This window comes from Atta cephalotes (genome assembly GCF_000143395.1).
Source record: "Atta cephalotes unplaced genomic scaffold scaffold00003, whole genome shotgun sequence".
Taxonomy (NCBI): domain Eukaryota; kingdom Metazoa; phylum Arthropoda; class Insecta; order Hymenoptera; family Formicidae; genus Atta; species Atta cephalotes.
Genome location: NW_012130067.1, coordinates 6,673,542 through 6,679,966, shown reverse-complemented (window position 1 = coordinate 6,679,966; position 6,425 = coordinate 6,673,542).

Here is a 6,425-nt window from a genome sequence, read left to right as displayed (position 1 = left end):
AAAGATGGGAGAAAGTAGTGGCAAGCGATGGACAATACTTTGAATCATAAATGTATAACCAGTTTTTTACAATAAAGCCTCGAATTTCGGAAAAAAAACGGACGGAAGCAAAGTTGTACACCTATATATATATATAAAACATATATTACATAACAGCCCAAGGAACGTACCAAATTAAGAGAAAGTCAAAATGATTTTTGATTAAATACAATTTGTTAAAATCTGACTGTTTATTGACTTTAAGCATGAAAACAAAAGTCATTTTGACGTCATTTTTATTTTTTATTGACTTTTATGCGTTCCTTGGGAGTTACATTGTAGAAGGCGAAATTATAACATTGACATTATGTTACTTTTATGTTGATTGGGTTTCAACAGTACTTGTGTTCTGAATGAATCCGAAATCAACAATGCAATGGAGTTGATAACGCTGAGAATACTTACATATATGCGATTTTCATTTCAATAATTAATTATCCAATTTTTGTATTATTTTTCCAAATTTATATTAATTTTGTATTAACATTAGCATAATATATTTTTTTCATTTTTTCATTTTCTTATTAACATGTTATGAAACATTTTCTAAATATTTGTTTTATTAATTTTATATTAATATCTTATGATTTTTACTTTGCCCATAATTATCCAATCCATTTACGTAAAATTACCTGACGCGTATAAAATTATTTTGCTTTTGCTTTTTTTTATTTTCTATCAAATTATTACAACATTATCAAATTAAAAAATGTTTAATATGAAAATACATATCCATAGAAGATTGCACAATTTGTATTTCTATGTTTATATTGATTTCAATTTCAAAAAATTAATATGTAAAGTGACAAATTAATTTTTCTCTAATATATGAAACCTTATTTAATCATTAAATCTCTCGTGTGTTTTATTCAAAATATTACTTTTCAGCTAATTAAGAAGTTTACAAATTAATTAATAATGCTATAGTATGGTTATAACTTACCCGGTAACAATGCATTTTCGTCGATAGAAACAATTTGCAGCAATATTACGATCGTTGTCTTATTTAATGAAATTAATGCGAAATTGTGAAAAGCTTGTCGACAACATTATTGCAGTTTCTCTTACCGGATTAATACGGACGCTGTATAAATCGTTTAATAATAATACACATGCACTATAATCTACATCAACACTATAAACTGCGTTATTACCGTTTAAAAATATCTAACCACTTGGGATGCATCACAACAGAGAAATTTGTACCTGTAACAATTCAAATTTTAATCTTGGCCGCATAATAACGCAATTCCATGCGTGTCATCACACTATGTGATCACACTATGTGACGTATCACAACTTCCTTCCGTAACGGTTATTTGTCTGGCTAAGGGAAAAACAATGCTCTCTAATATACCGCATCCTGTACTTATCATAACGGTAAAGCAAGCCTAGAGCACAGAGCTGAGCAACTCGGAAGAAGATTCTTAAAGACGTTAAAACTTGCAAAACAGCCAGTTATTCTTTTAGTACTTTGGCCTTATCATCTTCTGTTAATCTTAGTGGTAAAATTTTTTCTAAAATTGTATTACACTTTTTTGTGTAATGTTAATGGATACTAACACAGTCAATAAAGAAAAAACATTAAAAACTAATCATTCTTTGTAGTTATTTATGTTAAATACGAATCCAGTTTCCAAATTGCTTAATCATATTGCTTAATTATAATTTTAAGAAATTTGCAGTTAAAGTTAAAAAAACGAGCTATTTTCATACTTTGTTATATAATTACGATGTACTAGAGAAGTTCTATTGTAATCAAAATTAAGTATCCCAGTAAACAAACGGTCTGCAGGATTCCAGCAGATTGACAGCAAATTTGAAAAAAAATGCAGCAGATTCGGTACCGTTTGTGTTCACATTAAACTCGTTCTGCCAGCAGAGCCTATCAATCTAAATTGACGGCAGAAATCGAGCAGAATCTGTCGAACGCAGATTCTGCTCAATTTCTGCTGTCAATCTTTGTCAAACTTATGCGTAAATCTGTTCGGTTTCTGCCATCCAAAATCTTATTATATTTTTTTATGGCAATCTGTGTCATCAAGCTGATATAACAAATCTGCATCAAATTTGTAATCTTCCTGCTGAAACAAAATTTGACACTTGTACAATCTGTTTAAATAGACTTAGCTGACTGAGTTGTTTGAACGTTTAGTTCTCAAAAAGAATTTTTTATGTTGGTTATGAGTTGGTTGAGATCTTGAGGTTTTAAAAAAATGTCAGATGTTGTAAAAGTAACATATGAAGATCTTTCACAATTTTGACAATAAAACTTCTTTAACGCGTCGCATATCATAATTCATAATCTGACAAAATATAAAATTGGAGTCATATTAAGTATCCAAAAAATTGCAGAAAATGGCTAGTCTCGTTCTAGTGTAAAAAAAAGTTATTTTTTATTGAATTTTTGTTGTGTAATCAATAACTTGTGCTTTGAAGGATTTTCACATTATCAACATTTATGTGCAAATACGACATAAAATGTTTCAGAGCAAAATAGTTTATGTTAATTTCAGAGTAAAAACAAATGTACGTTAGGTATGTATTAATATTACAATAATTTTATCACATTTTATATATCGTATCTAGAAATTATGTCATTGTCAATTTCGATGTAAATAAAGTCGTTGATTTATTAAAAATTACATGACTTTATATTGCATTAATAAAACAGTTACATAAGATAGTAAGATACCATAAAGTGTGTTTTATTATATTTGCAACATGAACAATATAATTTTTGCGGTATGTAATATATCCAGAGTGAACTGACAAGTGGAATGTGTTATGTACTACTTCATTGTTTCCGCTATTGCAAAATTTTACGATATAAAAAAATATTGTTGATGCGGAGAGAAATCTGTACATATGCAGAACGTATGCGTGAAACGCACCCGAGTCGGATGATAAAAAATATAGATGGATCGAGCGAAGTGTCTGACGATGCTGTTTTATTCATCGACAGCAGTTCGAATGGCAGAACTGCTACGTCTTTCCGCCAAAAGAACTTTTGGCTCTGTAATACATAAATGCATAAAGTACTGGTTTTCCTTATTTCTAACGTATAATATCATTCGTCAAGACATGATCGCCTAGTAATCGTTTATTTCGATTTATTGGACCGGGAAGATTGATGATCGCATATTTTGAAGAGCGATTGCTTTTATATGTATATATACGGACTGTATAATTTATTTTTACTTAATTAAGGGATATAAATAAAAAATAAATTTCGCTATCATATTTAATATTAAATTTCGTTTCTTTGTAAATATGTATATATTTTTTTCATTTAAATGTAGTTATTACTCCAATTCTTCTTATATTTCTTATTTTAAATTAGATTATACTTGTTTCTACTTTTCTTTAAATATTTTTTTTGTACTGTCGTTTATAAAAAACGCGATCATTTTTATATATGCAGACTGCATAATTTATTTTTATTTAATTAAGAGATATAAATAAAAAATGAACTTTTGTCATTTATTAAATTTCGTTTCTTTTTAAATACATATTTTTAAATACGTTTTTTTCATTTAAATCTAGTTATTATTCCAATTCTTACAGTTCTTTCTTATTTTAAATTAGATTGTATCTTGCTTTCACTTTTCTTCAAATTTTTATTGTATTATCAAACATGACCGTTTTTATATGTATATGCAGACTGTACAATTTATTTTTGTTTAAGAGATGCAAGAATAAACTTTTGTTATTATCTTCAGTTTTCGTTTTTTTAAAATACGTTTTTTATTTATTTAAATTTAATTGTTATTTTGTAACTCTCATATTTCTAATATTTTAAATTAAGTTGTACCTTGCTTCCACCTTTTCTCTTCAAATGGTTATTATATTACTATTCATAAAAACGCATGTATATGAATGCGTATGATATGTAAATATATACGAGTGTTTGCAATGTAATAATCTCGAGAGTTCACTAAGCTCAAATGACTGTGCAGATCAGTCATCCCTACGGACTGAATAAATGAAGGTAGATACAGAGGAAAATATGCGAAGTAAATGGAAGAAAAGTTGTTAACGGTGCTCCTGCTTAATTATTATTTTTCTTTTCTTTCTAGGATGCATCTCACAAAGCAAAGTGCATCGGCATGGAATTAAGAGAAATAAATTGTTAAGGTTTACATAACTCGATCACCGGTCGATACGAAGAATTGCAATATCGTAAACACTTTCACATGCGATCTCTAACCTCGTTATGCAACGGTTAAACCGGTTTCTATCTTGGTGTACTCACGCGAGCTAATAATGTTATGGTTATATGCAGTCATATACCACTTTCGATCACACTTTACAGCTTTATGTAGTGTAGTTTCTAATTTAACCATAATTACAAACATAATTACAAACATGAATCTGAATTAGACTATCGAAAGATTGCCACAATGCTCTCTGCAATATTCCCGAGCTTTGTGTATACAAGTTACTAAAAATCTCTTAGTCTATCTCACTACAACTTGGAATTAAAAAAGTTAATGTAAGGAGACAGAAGTAGTGTCTCGGCACTAAGACAAGCGCAGTGATATATTTTATATATTACAACAAATAGAGAAAAAGCTAGACAAAGATATCGATCTTTTTATAATTAAATCAATTAACATCATGTCAAGATGCTGTATAGATAAAATATGTACACATACTTTATTAATTATTAGCACATGCTATTATTGTGCATACGAGATGCTAACGAGATGTACAATAGATAATGAAATTTCTAATACAAATAATATCGGACGACCAACATGGGTTATCAGAAAAAATAATTAAACATGCGAGACCGCTTGTGCGCTTTGCATACATGGTATCATTACACATATTATCATTATTGACTGGCCTTTATGACACTCGGCAACGGCCACCGCTGAAAAGCTCGCGGATTTTCATCCGTGTGTAAAACCATAGTTTGCTTCAAATTGGCTTGATTTTTTATTCGTAAACAGCGAACCGTCGGGCGCGATTTGTCGAGCCTGGGCATTGAAAACAACAGGCGCGCGTGGACGGGCATGTATGAAACGAAACATGTACCGGAACAAAAAATGCACATATTCATACATGGAAATACCGTGGCAGGGAAAAACGAGAGACTGGGCGCGGCGTTGCAGGGAAATTGTGCGTCGGATAGCTGGACGCGTCAAAATCCGAATATTTTCTGCGCCGTATCTATTTGTGCCAATTGACCGTCCTAACATCAATTTCGAGCCTCGAATCGTATCAGTGAAGCGCGCCATTTCACCCACGTCGTGAAAACATCATCTAAATAGACATTTTCAAAAATTAATTAAGTAATTTATATCTAAAATCTAAATATTCTTTGTGATTGTGTATATTTTTTAATCATAATAAGAAGTCATATAATGCATAAATATTTTAATGCAATTCATGCGTTTTGAAAATATACATATATTCATGCAAAGTAATATAATGTTATAAACGTTACGTCTCATTAAATCAGTAATATATTAATTTTCTTTTTGTTTGATAAATACAATACCAGTTATTATTCGCTATGAATCAAAATTATCAATGTGTGATAAAATTACAGACATTTTTACTCGTTAATTTAATTATTGATTGTAAATCACAGAGGTATGTGTGGTGTTCTAATTTAAGTACAATGGAGCACTCGACCGCAGTCGGAGCTATGGATTCTATGGTAATGTAAAGCTCACGTAACCAACAATCTTGGTAAATGTAACTACAATAAACGTTCTCATTTACATCGAAATACCAGCGATGTCAATGAGACTCCTTGCACTTCCAATTCCTTACCAATTCAATTCCTTTGTCCCGGTTGATTATCCGACACTTGCAATAATGAAAACACGTCTCATCAAAATGGATCGCTATTGTATGATCTAATCAAATTGCCATACTATATTCAATTTTATATCTTAATGCATAATTTTAATGCATATTATTTATTTAATTGAAGATTAATATTTGTATATCGATATATAATTTATAAATGATTTCAAGAGAACCAATTTGCAGAAAATAATTTAAATTATTTGAAATAATAATTTAACACAGCTCGTAATTCTGGATATTGCTTTTAACAATGTTTCAATTTGAAATAATGTGCACACGTTAGCAAGAAAGATTTAATCGAAACTGCTTGCGGTACTAAAGAAATTCTTACGCTAAAACATCGAAAATGCATTTAGAAGGTAGTCCAAACTTTAGTAAATATGTACACTGCGTGAAAAAGCTGCATAATTTCACAAATGTTTGAGAAACATATTAAAAGTTATTTTAGAAGATGTTTTAAATTTTCATGTGTATTCATAGTCTCTTTATATATATATATATATATATATATATATATTATTTTTTTTTTATTTTATATTATTTGTATTGTCGTTCGTAGA